Source organism: Lagopus muta, chromosome 5 (genome assembly GCF_023343835.1).
Source record: "Lagopus muta isolate bLagMut1 chromosome 5, bLagMut1 primary, whole genome shotgun sequence".
NCBI lineage: Eukaryota > Metazoa > Chordata > Aves > Galliformes > Phasianidae > Lagopus > Lagopus muta.
The window spans coordinates 10,091,326-10,105,800 of record NC_064437.1 but is presented as its reverse complement, the minus strand read 5'-3'; the positions used below and the strand labels follow the sequence as shown (position 1 = coordinate 10,105,800).

The following is a 14,475-nucleotide window of genomic DNA, read 5'->3' as shown; positions in this document are numbered from 1 at the left end:
GGTTAATATCGCATGTAACTGCATGTTGCTGAGCACTTTTCTGCTCCAGCATATAATGATTTTGGAGGATTCATTTTTCAGAATGGCCAAATATTCACATGTTCATTGCAGGCTCTAAGGCAGCTGCGAATACTCAGTATCTTTGCAAACACCCTGGGCCCCTGAGATGCTTCAAATGGAGCAGGGAGGTGGCTGTGATGCGCCTCCTGAACTGCCACCAGCCATCTGCCTCTCACTCCAGCTTTAGTTGGTCACCAGGCTTTGTAATTAAGATGTAATTTTGTGAAAGCTGAAGGAGGTCTCCACACCATTAAGAGCCTGGCTGAGTGGAGAAAATGGACTGGAGTTCTTCAGTGTCCTTGACTAAAGGGGGAGGAGTAAATTTGGAGAAGCTGGAGAGGGGATTGAGGATTGATGTGAAGAAAGATGAAAATTCATTTTCACCATTTCACCACTATTTTTACCATCACTAGAGGTGCTAGAAGATGCTTATCTAGATTATTTTAAGTCTAAGTGCTATATCCCATTTTGGAGTCTGGCACAGACAAGTATACATTTAATATTTTGAGGTATGAAAAAATTTTCATTATCGTCATCCTGATCCCTGCGAAGAATAAAAGCATCTCTCCATCAGCTGTGCACAAGCTGGTGGAGTTTGAGACATCCTAGAACAGTTCTTGGTCTTAGGATAATCTGTAGTGGATATGGTTTGCCAGTTTTGTGGAATGCTTCCACATGCTTAAAGTGAAGAAACTTGGCCCTGTTTCACAGGCCCAGATCCAAATATTGATGTCTCAGATGTGCAACACTTCTGTCTTGAGAAGCAAACATATCGGTATGTATGCCTTTTTCTCTGGTGCAGACTGACTCTGAATTACTTTATCCTAATCTGCAAGGCAAATCTGGAGGACAGTGACCTTTTAACTGCTACAGCCACTGTAGATTAACTGAAGTCTTCCTGAGTGGAAAGTGTTGCTCTGTGTGTTTTGGCAATTGATAGGTTCTCTTGCCCCACTGACTTTTAACACCGACGCTCCCAGTGGCAGGATGCTGTGTGAAGGCCAGGAGACTGAGGGAAGCTTTGCATTTATGCAGTTGCAGGATGAATTTCTTCTTATTTTGTATACTGCTGTCAATGGTGGAGATGGGCAAAATATGATAGTGGAGATGGTGTTTGGGAGTCCTGGTAGAACTCCCTGGTGGGAAGAATGCATGGTGGACCTTACTGCAAAAGGTAGAAAGGGATGTTGATAAAGAAGCACCTCATATGTCCTCTCCTCATTGTTATTGTCCCCTAAGCATCTTGATGGCAGTTTACTTGTCTGGATGGATTCCTGATGGAATTTGGCTGTGCCTGGTATATCACCCTGATTCTTTCTTTTTCCCATTGTGGTACTGCTGGGAGACAACAGAAGAATCGCAAGGCTCTGGATCACAAATTGCTCCTCTATTTCTCCAATTAAAAGTAATACAATAAGGGGAGCACAGTTATCTCTGCATTCCTAGAGTCAGTCTGCAGCATCGCTTTGGTACTGGTAGGAGGGGACGGGGCAGGGGCTGCCTCTGCCAGCAGCCGGGTGCTGCAGAACCTGGGCGTCCCTACCTTCCCAGCCTGTGCTTTGTAGCTGTTGTTGTCACAACACATTCAGCCTGGCTGTTGGAGCTTGCTGACAATTAGGCAGCTGGCAGACAGCGAGAAGTTAACGCCTGAGATAAAACAGATTGAATATGTATCGCGTAGCGGAATTAGCGGCGGGTGCGCTGCAATGCTGCTCCTGGGGCTGAGCTCACAGGGGCTGAATAACGTCAGCACTGAGGAATCGAAGCGGCATCCAGAGGTTAAACACATAGCTCCCTGGGTTCCTCCCTGCAAGCAAGATAGGGCCAGTGCTTTCGGGGCCTCTCTGGTGAGGGGCTTGGAGGAGAAGGTGAGCAGGAGGGGGGGAACGTGTGGGGAATGGTCGATAGAGAAGTGCTAATTTGGCAGAAAGCACTTTCAAATCCTCCTCTGCTTTTACAGACTGCAGTAAGAAATTATTAAATTTTCTCTGTGATCTGAGTGTGTTTCTGTCAGTGTGACCCTAATTCCATTAGAGTGGCTCAGAGCTGATTCAGGATGACTGTTTTACACTTTCTCCCTCAGCTTGCTTGTGTTTTTTATGCACTCCGTGCATCCTTGTCTGTCAGCTTTTGATTGTGCATGGGAAAAACGGCTTTGCAGATTTCATTTAATGTTCAGTTCAATTGTCAGCTAAAAGATGCTCTTTTCAATCCTTCGGAAATATGTCATTTACTCTACTAAAATAAATAAATAACAAGCAACAATGAAAAAAAAAACCCTCTCAAAACAAAACTCTGAGAAACCAGGGGGAAAAAGAATCAATACCGTCATCAGCGATGTGTTTTGTTGCTGGTCTGTTTTCTTAAAATTAGGCTTTATATTTAATGCCCTGAGCAAGGCTTCCATTAGCTAAAGGAAGAGGTTAGGTGACCCATCCGCAGTATTTTCTAACCAAAGTCACAGACTTTGGGCAACTAGGTGTGAAGTGAGACATGGTAAACAATTTGCATCTGATTTCTAAAGATGGAGCAAGCTTGACTTTTGTTTAAGGGTGTGAGGGGCAGCTTGCAGCAGTGGGCTGGTGCCTGTAGGACAGGTCCTTGCCCTCCCGCATCCTCCTATGAGTGAGGGCTGCAAATCTGAATCAGCTCAAACCTACCTTGGTCCTTTCTATCAGATAGTTGTGTATGTCATACAAATGCTTCCCATTAACCATATTTCTTGGGTGCAAATTGTACTGAGGAGACACCTCAAAACAAATAGGAAGCTGAGGTGCGAAGGCTGAGAAATGGGAGAGTGCCATGCAATTCCTAGACATGTGGTTCCAGATGAGCTCTGTTTCGTCAGTGATTTTGCCCTGCAGGTAAAGCACTGTCCAGAGGTTTTGCATGGAAGAGCACTGGAACTTTTGCTATCACTCACTTCTCTTGTGCCCCAGCTGTGTGCCTACACGTACTGTTCTGCTCCTGCCACCCAGGTGGGGCTTTGTCCCCCATTTCAGCTCTGCCTCTTGGCTTCGCATCCCAAACAGTGGCCCAGTGGCAGGTGCTTTGGACCTAGACCTTTGAAGCTGTGCTTTGCAAAGCTGGATGGCACAGTCCCATCCAGAAAGCTGGACCTGAGGTTTTTCCATTGCTGCCTTACATCTGTTTCCGCTTCCTCATTTTTGTTTGCGTGCCCATCCCCAAACACTGAATGTAGTGATTAGGTATAATTGGTATGATCAGATCCAGGTATTACAACTCAGGTAAATACTAGTTTTCTGCATTTCTGCCTCGACTAGCTTGACAAATTCAATCAGTGAAAAGAACATGTAAAAAATTGCTTAGGAAAGCCCCTGTAACTGAGGCACTGGGTTGCGTTGTTAAGGGGCAGGCAGAAATATTAACCACAGTCATTGTGCAGCTTATTTTTGCTGTCCTTACTCATCATATATATTTTTAGGCATAAATGGTTCCTCACTTTTCTGTAAAATATCTAGGTGCTGCTGGCTTGTAGCCGAACATTGCAGATGTAAAAGATAGGAAGGATGCTGTAAAAGCAAATGCTCTGTTGAGAGTAGACAGCAGATATTTCTGCATTTATAGCCATGTTCCTTTTTGCTCCAGCACTTGCAGGACTCCTGTGAATTTGTTTGGATAGCTACCTATAACAGGTCACAGCATTGCAATTTGTCTTTTTTATTTATTCTTAAAGCCACCATCACTCATCAGTCAACATCAGGTGCTGGGTCAAAGGTGTGCCTTAGCTCCATAGCTCTTATCCAGCAGTGGTCATGACAAAGACCTATGGAGAATGTAAGAATAGCATAAATATTTAGCGATCCCTTCCTGGCGCCATCTTCCAGCCCCCATTGATGGGAGGCTCCTGAGCCCAGGGCTGTGATGAAATCTCAGGCAGGATCTTGCTTTTGAAGAGCTCTGGGCATGTTGTCACTCATCAGTGGTGTTGCGGGGCTGCTGGTTTGCAGGAGGTCTCACTGTAGGCTCTGACTTGTGCCTCTGCACCAGGCTCCTGATGTCACACACCTGCCTGCTACCCGTGGCATTGAGATGGGGTTGGGTGGCCAGAGCTGCTCTGCTGCCTTCACATCTATGCAAGCTATTGGTACAGTGACAGGAGCTGGAGGCAGATATACTGAATGCACTTTTTTGAGAGAGAATGTTCTATAAATGTACTTATTGGCTAGGTGATATAGAAAAACAGTAAAGTGACTGCTTAAAATTTTATCTCCAGTGTAGATTCATAGATTGTAGGGCCAGAAATCAGATCAGTGTAGACTTGTACTGTGACCTGCACAATGGAGGCTGTGTAATTTCAGAGAGTAATTTTTGCATCTGCTTTTAACAGCTGCAAATGATCTAGCACATAGCTTTTAAGAGACTATCAAATCATGATTTGAAGGCTAAATGGTGGAGAATTTACCCATCTCCTGTGTGATCTGGGAAAATGGCAAGTAATCATTACTTCTACAAATCTGTATTTATTTTAGGCTTGGTTTGTGTGTTTTTGGGTTCAGATACTGGATGCTGTAACCTTTGTCAGCTAGGCTAGAAGTTCATGCTGCTTCATGCAGGCTCCCTGAGGAGCAACTTAGAATGTAACAGTTAGACAGTCTGAAAGTTTGTCCTTCTTATTGTGGAAAAATGGATTGGTCTTGATTTTTCTGATCAAATCATATTTACAGGTCTCCACAAATCCTCCTGACTTTTAGAAGTGTTTTTTGAAGTCGAGACCAGCACCGAGAAAAGATGTGCCACCTCGTGTCACACAGCAGCAGCAATTGTTACTCCTTTGCCCATAGCTTTGAGGTGGAAGCATGGTCCTCTACGATGACCTGGGAATCTTCTGAAGTCTCCGATTGCCATTTTGTCAGTGTGACTTGGGTTCTTGCCCTTAACTTCCTAAAAAGATAAGACTGGATGGGTCTCTGAGAGCCTGGTCGAGCTGTAGGCATCCCTGTTCACTGCAGAGGAGTTTAAGGTCCCTTCCAACTCAAGGATTCTGTGAAAATACGTTTTGTTGGATCACAACTCATCTACTTACCCAAGAAATTTTGTCCAAGTAATCAATCCTTGCTGTTATTTACTGACTACCAGTCTTGCAAAGCTCATCCTTCAGTTTCCAGACGTAGTTGCAGGCTGGTTGTGTGTATTCCCAGATGTTAGTTAGTTGTGACTGCACAGGCTGCTGTGAATACTTCAGGGAGATGTTTTAAAATATTCTGTAGTAGTGATGGTGGCATCCTGTGAGATGAAAAGGAGTGCTGGAAAATACTGATTAAGTAATACAATTTGTCATGCTGTCATTCCTCAGGTGAGGAAAAAGCATGAGGCCTGCTGGAGCTTGCACTGTTTTAGCTGAGCAGTTGTTTAAAAAAAAAAAAAAAAAAGGCAATAAAGTAGTAATATGGATGCCTTTTTTTCTTTTTTTAGTTCTTTGATTATCTGTTCATTGTGTTGGCACTTCAGAATGATATTGTAATACAAGACGAAGCAGCACGATTTGGTGAACAAGTATGAAATTTGCTCAGAATGTTGTTCAATCTTTTTTATTTTTTTTGGCTGGTGTGTTATGTTTTTTGTTTTTCTTTAAGTAAATCCTTTGTTCATGGATGTTTTTTCTCTGGTCAGATGTCTGTCTTTATGTGAGAGTAACTGGAAAGCAGTGGTGTACTTCTAATTGAATGCTGTATTTAGCCCCTTGTGTGAATCAGAGCTTTGTCTATGCTGAAGACAAATCTCATTTATTTTGTTGATCTGAAAACACCAGAGGGTGCTTGCTGGAAGCCCTAAGTCGTAGAAGTGTCTTTTGCCTCACATGCTTTATTGACATATGATTAGTGGATTAAACCAAAGCACATCTGATGTATGACAGATTTACATTGGTGTGTGAACTGCAGGCTGCAATGCCAGACTTCGTCCTGAGTGTTGGTTTCTTTCAGCCAGAAAAAGTCTGGGCTTTTTAAGGTGTTATAGCATGAGGTCTTTATAATCAGGGCACTCCATGTAGTGTTAAAGAAATAATTAGAAAATATTTTCCACTTCATGTTACACATGCTGGAATGAGCCCTGCTGTGCTTTTCAGGTTGTCCTTCATTACATGCGTTACCGTTGTTGCCATTTTTTTTCATTAATTAACACTACAGTTTCCATGAACACATTTTGAAAATTGGGCTGAGTTTTATGAATAGCTTCTGGTCAAAACATAAAGCAAGTGGAAAGGCCATTGCAGGCTGGTGGCACCAGGGTGGCTGCTGTGTGTTGGCGTGCTGTGTGCTGTCAGCACGGCAGGTTCCTCTGCTGTGGGGTTTGCTGTGCTCCGGTTGATGCTGGCTTCTCTGGGAATTTGGTCCCATAGAGAGGACAATAACCACCCACATTTGACACTGGTTAATGCTGCACATTTAAAAGGAAGATTGTACCCTGGGGATCCTTCTTGTCTGCTTTTGATGCTTTTCTCATTTTTTAAAAATTCTCAATAATTTCTACCTGTGATGGCTGTCCTGGTTCACCCCAAAGGTGAATGATAAAAGCCCTTGCAAGTTAATTGCAATGCAGGAGGAGGAGACGATGGCTCTTGAGCCTCAGTACTTGGATATTGGAGTGCAGAACACCTACGTGTTTTCTTTCTGTTTATTTTTAGACAAGTTCACTTCAACTATTAATGTATGTGTTGTTACTTCTGGTAAAGGTTGCTTGGAAAAATGGGATCCAGAAAGACCAGGAAACATGCAGCGGCTTTAGCTTTACTCACCCAGGTCTGTTTGCCCCTGAAAAACTCCATTTGTAATAACCAGTTTGAGTCCTGGCACCGGCACAAGTGTGCCTGGCAGACAGGATGGTACATTGTCACCAGCTTGTCAAATCCAGTTCGTGGCTTGTGAGGGTGGTAGACGTGCACACATTGCCAAGTCGTAGCTTTCAGTGCAGAGCTCTACATAAGGCAGAGATAGTACTTTGCTGGTTTTTGAGCTAAAAACTGAAGTCCTCTGTTTGGTGGTAAGTGTGAGAGTTGCCGTGAATGGATTTCAGTCCTTGTATTTGACAAAAGCCAGCTTGGAAGCAAGAGAAGCTGTAAGTATATTTACTTATGTAGTGTTTAATTACATGAGGGAAGATTCATTGAAGAACTGAGTGATGAGCGGTGAAAATCCTGTGAAATGCCTAAGATGATTAAAATACCTATGTGATGGGGATGGCTACCTGTTTTCATCTTATTTAGCATCAAACAGATAAGCTTTCCGTGGTTTCAGAATGCAAGAAAACCCTGACAGAAGCGGGCTTCTCTCATTCATCTACCACTCTTTTATTTACAGGGCATTTAATAAGTGATGGGGCCATGGCAGCAGGGGGAGGGAAGCAAAAGGGAAAATAGAGAAAATACTTTCATATTCCCTTGTAAAGCTCTGGGATGCCTTGTCCTGGCACAGTGTGTTCATTCTTGGCATGCTGAGCACAGCGAATTGCCTGGGGCTCTCAGGAGGGTGGTAAGGGCAGTCCAAGAGCTGGAAGGGCTCCCTCTGCTCCTGTTCCCTGTAAGGGGAGGTAATGGTCCTGGCTCTTGTCTTGCCATTTATGTGTGCTGTGCAGACTTCCAGGGTACTTCTGTACGCTCTGTTGCATGCATTATACTAGGGGTTATGCAAAGTTCTTTATTATAAGCTGTTTGGTTTAGCTTTCTATGAGTTTCTTTCATGGCTGAAATGTGCCTTGCTTGGTTTTCTGCCAAAGCTGAAGTTGGGGGGCTGTGGTTATGAGTTGGGCACTTGCTTTTTGGCTCTTCCTGCAGAGATTGTTTGGATGCTTTTGAAAACAAAGAGCATTTTTGCTTCTGTACTCTGTAATACAAGCAGTAGTGTTATTCGTAGATAAAATGTCTATGAAAATGTTTGACATTACCACAGGCGCACTTTAGCAGTTGAGGGGAAGGGAACTTTGTTTGTGGAAGGCAGTGACCCATAGAGAAGTGTGCTGTTGAATAATAGGAAGGAAGGGAATTTCACGCAAAGTGTTAAGTGCATGTGACTAACGAGTGCTGCCTGAGCTTGTACACACCTCAATCACCTGCATATTCGTTCTGTGAATGAAGGCAGAGCTGTTCTAATCTCAGCCTTTTGGAGACCCAGCCTTTTGGAGATCCTCCAGCTCCAGCAGCACACGGTGTGATCTGGTCAGGGAAGGTGAGTTCACACGCACTGTGATGTTTGTTTTCCAGTACATCCCTCCAGTTGAGACAACTGTGTAAATACAGAGTTTTCTTTGTTGAGCTTGTGCTGTGCTTCTGTACTGTGTGATGTAATCATTGCTGGACTGCATCAAACTCAAGGCCCGTGCACCTCAGAATTGCCCCTCCACAGCCTCCAGCAATGGCCTTAAAATGCAGCATCTTTAAGGGAGGTGTGAAGAGAAAGACATTCTCTTCTCTTTTCATCCCGTTCAAATTAGTTCCCATTTCATATCTAAAATCAGGTATTGTTGTAAGAAGCTGCATGCTTATTACTGCTTCTCTAAAGTGTTATTAATTGCAACAACTTTAAATATTGTTACATCCACATAGGCAAAGGAACAATACCCAACGTAGATTTGTCAAGGTCAGATCAATCTAATTTTCTTTAATGACAGGATAACAGGCCTTGTGAATGGAGAAGCGGTAGATGTCATTTATCTTTAGTAAAGCTTTCAATACTCCCTCGTGAGACTCTTTCTCATGAAACATCTGCTCATAGGGGTGGGTATTTGGCAGTTTGGTAGCATTCAGCATTTGCAGTAATGATCTCTCTGATAGAATAGAGAACATGCTTATTAAATTTGCAGGCAGCAACAAGCTGGGAAGAGCAGCAAGCATGTTGGAGGACACCAATAGAATTCAAAATGATCTTTACAAATTGGAGAAACTGTCTGAAAGGAAGTGTGTCAATAAGGGGAAATGCAGATAGATGTTTGAAAATAGGAGTAATCAGCTACATAAATACAGAATGAGACACAACTGCCTAAACAGCTGGTAGACAGCAAAGTTGTGCAGTTCTAATAGATCAGAAGCGGTACAGGAGTTAACAGAGTCAACAGTGCTGTGCTCTTCTGGGAGATGCAACCTCAGTGCCATGTAGAAATGAGGAGTACTGTCCCAAAGACCTACTAGATGATAGCCTTTCTGCTCTGCTGGTGTTGATGAGGCCTTCAATGAATGAATCAGTCTTGAGAACTACAGAACGAGGAGAGTGTGCAGACTTCCTGCCTGGTGCTAGGAGAAGAGAAGGTTCTTAAATGGGAGGTTCAGATCAGGTGCCAAGCAAAGCTTGTGAACATCGAGGAGAAGTGGAAATACTGATTTTTTTTCTTCCTATAAACAACTGCATGTGAACCTCTGGACATTTATGTAGTGAGTGAAGTCCAAAGACTTTGAAAGGAGAGTGCCTCGTGCTAGAAGATGACTTATTTAATGGCTTAGTTGTTTTGGTTAAGAAACAAGTTGTTTGCTCACTGGAGCTTCTCCTGTCCTGTGTTTTGTGTAAGAGCCACGTGCTTCTTGGAAAGCTTTCTCAAGAACAGATCAGAGGAAATTTCTTTATCTTTTTCTTTTTTTTTTTCTTTTTTTTTTTTTAAATTTAATTGATGTAAATCAAGATGCAGGCTGTTACAGGAGCTCCTGCATTCTGGAAACTCTGGCCATTCTGTAGGGATGTTTTTGCCTTCAGACTTTGGCTTCGAACTGCAATTATTTTTCACAAGACCGAGAATGAAGTCTGCTGCCTGTTATGAATAATAGAGTATGGTAATATTACAGCTCTATATGCAAACTCGGCAGACTGGTGGCACAGCTGCTAAGCATTACGTTTTTAAAATATGTACAATCTTTTGTCAACAGAATTAAAAACAGGAACATTACACGGTTTGTTTCTGCACGAGGGTGTTTTGTAAGGAAATTTAATGATGAACTGTTCTACATTTTGACCTTTAAAATTTTTTTCTGAGCCTTTGCGCTTTCTAGTGAGCAGGGGAGATTCTCAAATTAAGACGTGGAATCCTGATGGTGCCTCTGACATTTCCTGGGCCTGGCTGGGTACCTGTGCTTGATTAGGTTTGTAATGGCCCCGCTCTGCCAAGCTGGAGCCCCTTGTCTGCTCTGCAGCTGAGCTTTCTCTAACACGATTGCACTGTAAACCTCATTCCAATTAAAAGGTGATGCTGTTCTGGTAATGGAAAGTTGTTTTATTGTTCCTCTCCTCTGATATGCATGCGACTGGAAGTGGTGTAGGGAAGTGTTATCGCTGTTGTTTTTGTCGTTCTTCCCTATCTTCTATCAGTCTTCATACAAAAAAAGAAAAAGGTGAGGAATGCAGCATGCCCAGCTGTCTGAGGGTGAATGTGAATCAGAGAGATAAACCTTCAGAGGGGGTAATGGGCCTGACTACAGATGATCCTTCAGCACACTGCTCCCATCCTGCAGCCTCTCCTGCCCGTGGAACCACGGGCACTGGGAGATATTTGCAGATACAGCAAGGAATGCAAGGCAGCCCATCTCCTTGGTGCTGAGAGGGGACTGATGCTCGCTCAGGCAATCTGCTGCTGCTGCTCTCCTATCCATGCAACAGGGAAATGGTGGGAACAGCCATGAAAGTGAGTGTGCAAGAAATAATGAGTACACGTGAAGAACAGAGCGCACAGTTTTCTGGCCTTCCCAAGGAAAGTGCCAGAATGGGCTTTGCTGCCTTGCTGCAGAGCGATGAGCTGTGCTCTCTGGGAACACAGCAGAGCTTGAGGGAATGGCATGGAGCTGCATCAGGGAAGGGCCAGGGAAAAGCTCTGCACCAGAGGGCAGTGAGCATGGAACAGGCTGCACAGGGTTGTGGGCACAGCCCCAGGCTGCTGGAGCTCAGGGAGCACTGGGACGCTGCTCTCAGCCATAGGGTTGTATATACCTCCTAGTACAGAGTGGAGCGAGGAGCTGGACTCTGTGATCCTTGGGAGTCCCTTCTAACTCAGGATGCTTAATGACTCTGTGACCAGTCGTGGTGCCACGCTGCCCAGTGGCTCCTCGAGTGCTTCATGCAGTTCCCACCGCAGCCTGCAACCTGCAGCAGATCAGTGATTGCCTCCTTGCTGGCAGAGGGTCCTAGAGCTGATTTATTGCTCTTGTTCAGCTTTCAGTGAGCAGCAAATGCGTTGCTTAATTATTCATGGCAGATGTATTATTGCAGGAAATTAAGGCATCAAGGAAACAAGTAAAAACTATTACAGGATAGAGCTGTAAACAAGGTAAGGTGGAAGGAGATGCAGGGGGCCAGTGCTGAGCTGTTATCAGATCGTGCTCAGGAGTGCATCGTGCATTCTGAGAATAACTGGTTAAATTCCCAAATCTTTTAAGTGATAATTCATTGCACATAATTAAATATTCTATTAGCTAACAAGCTGGATTTAATTTGTTACATTTGTCATTTAAATTATCACATTTGCAAATGTGTGAAACCTTCCTGTTGCTCCTTTCAGCGTCTCCTTTTACATACAGCTCTTCACATCTTCAGCCTTCCTGGAGGGATTTGCATGTTCCTTGTGCAGGTTTGTGAGGGCAGCCTTTGCACCAAACAGAGAGGCTGTAGGTCCCTAGGATGCTGTTCTGCTGCAGCACTGGGTGGGATTGAGCTGTCAGAGGGTGGGATTTCTTCTGAAACTGCTCTGCAAGAAGTCATGTGTGCCCAGCCCCTTCCAGGTGCTACCAGGAGTATGTTCACAGATTTGTTTCCTAACACTGGTGACTCTTGCTGTGAACCCATTCCCTATCACTGCCCAGTACCCTATAGTCACACAGGGACGGAGCTGTTGGCTTTAGGAAGCACCAGCACCTGGGTGGCAGGTGGTACTGAAGGTGACTGATGGCTCTCATGCCACCAACGAAGGGAGTTTCTTTAGTTAGAGTTGTGCTGTGTTCCTGTCAGCCCTTCACCTTGTGGCTTTTGTGGCCGATGTTAAATATGCACTCAGTTCTGCTCCCCACCACAAAAAGAAAGCATAATTGAGAAGGAAGTGGTTTAAATAATAATTAAAAATATATATATAGGTATATGTATGTGTGTGTGTGTGTGTGTATATATATATGTATATATATACACACATATATATATAAAATAAATCCTTTCAATTTCTCTTGTTGATGTAGAATTATTAGCTTTATCGAAAAGAAACTACAGGGAGCACCTCTGAATGTGTGTACCCTCAGGCTTCCAGACTTTCCATTTCATTATTGCTCATAAGCTCACCATTTTGGTGCATCTGTTGTAATTTTGGAGCCCTTCACCTTATAATTTCAATTACGTGGTTGAAAAGTTATAATATGAAAAAGTGGTGCTATGGAGGACTAGGATGAATGTGAAGGCAAACAAAGAGGTGGTTCAGCACCGTATCACAGGGTGTCTGCAGACGGGGTTGTGCTTCAAAATACCTTTTCTGTGGTGCAGGTATAGATACACAAACTGGCAAAAGTTCAGAAGTTGTCATTATACACAGTCTTTCAAAAGTAGTGACAAAGTAGCCTTGTGTGGTTGCATTCCTGCGATGGGAGTTGTTGGAGTCTGTTTGCAAACTGAGACTTTGGAGACTGTGAGTATGGGAGATGAAAGGAAAGTATTCTCTTTGTCCCGTAGGGTTAATTTTCTTGATTCTTGAAGCATGGAGCACGCACAGCCCATGTGCAAGTGGTGTGGATATATGCACGGTGCGTAGACAAATGCCGCGATAATGGGGTAGGAGTGGAGCAAAGGAGAGATCTTGCAAGGATCTGACACTAAGTGATAAATGTTCAGGAATGTGTTGTGAAAATTTGCTGTTCTGTACACGTGCATTTTAATATTGCCCAAACAGAGCTTGCAGACCTAATCAATTGGTTCCCGAGCTGTTTAGCTTTTTTAATTACTCTTGTCAAAGTGAAAATGATGTGAAAGGACTTGACTGTGCAATTAGCTGCTAAACATTTTCTGCAGCATTGAGGGAAGACAATACAGAGTCCCAGAATAGCAGCAGATACAGCTGAGGAAAAAATCTGCTTCAAGAAGAAAAAGATATTCTAATCACTAATCTGAATGAAAGAGATCTCCCTGATAATTTATTTCTTAAATATGCATACGTTAAGGAGCACAAGTAGGAATCTGTCCGGCTTAGCAGCGGTGACCGAGTGCAACGTTTGTTCTGAGCTGGTGGCTCCCGCAGCCTGAGGGTGCAGCCCTGTAGCAGAAGTGGCTGTGTTGGGAGATGCCTCACTGCTGCCCATGGGCTGCTGAAATCTGGGGAGAAGGGAAGGTCTGTTGATCCCCACACCGCAGCCGGGCACTGTGGGGCAGGCTGCTTCTGCGGGCTGTGTGAGCCTGATTAGCACGCATTCAATCATCTGTAGATCATCTCCTCAGACAAATTGTTTCTCTCAATGGCTTTGCACTAAACTAATCTAGGCATTTAAAAAATAAAGAAATGAGGCAGTGTCTATAAAGAGCTGCCACCTGGTGAAGTGGAGCAGTCGGAGCCTGATTAATGAATCCCATTTAGCAGCCCACGCGTGGCCCTGTGTGCAGGATGGCCCCATCCCTGCTGCAGTGTCCCAGGGTCGGTCTTCATCCAGAGAGCTTTTGGGAGCAGGTAAGATGCAGCTCAGATTGACTGACAGTGCCACCATGGCTGGGCTGAGCAAAGGGGCTCATTCCCTAAGAGCAGCATGAGGAGGGCAGCCCAGGATCCTCTGCCTTTGTTGGGAAACACTTTAAATAGATTTGAAGGTTCAGAATTTCAGTGCGGCTTTTTCCTGTATTGATAGAGGTCTTTGAAGTCACTTGAACATTTTGCTAAGCATCCATGCCAGGCTTTCAGTTATCTGCAGTGGGAACTTGATGATTTCTGATCTTCATTAGCTGCGCATTGGAAGGTCAGTCCTTACGCAGATGCACATGCCCACAGTCATTTATCCTGCTGCACCGGGACGTGATGCTGGAGAAGGAAATGGCTTCCTTAGGATAGTGAATAATTTCCCTCAAGGTACAATGTATTTACAGGGATTTGATTTCCAGTATCGTACACAGGGGGAAATAGGGGGGAGGCTGGGAAGCAGGAGTGGTAGGGCTCAGACAGCCGAGGAGTCTTGCTGTTGGTGCTGAAAGGGCATGTTGACTTCTGGTATGGGGTTATAGCTAGAAGCAGTGAGGTATTGTGAGTGTAGCAGGTTATTTTTAATGATCGTGGAGTACATAGCCTGGGTCTGTGTATAAGCTGGCTGTGCTGAAATCACAGAAAGCCCCACATTTCAGCTTAGCTACATTTCTAGAGAGAGCACTGGGAGAACACTAAGTGTGCAATAGCTCTTTTTTGTGTATGATACCTTCTTGGTTCATTGCATGTGATGTAAGGGCTCTGGGAGTCAATGGTCCATGTGCA

At 44.1% G+C, this 14,475-nt stretch overlaps 1 protein-coding gene across 17 annotated transcripts in view; it reads left to right on the top strand.

The window, feature by feature from the left end:
* PTPRF (protein tyrosine phosphatase receptor type F) overlaps positions 1-14,475 on the top strand; it is a 343,225-nt gene that overhangs the window by 124,514 nt on the left and 204,236 nt on the right. The gene's annotated exons all lie outside the window — the stretch shown is intronic.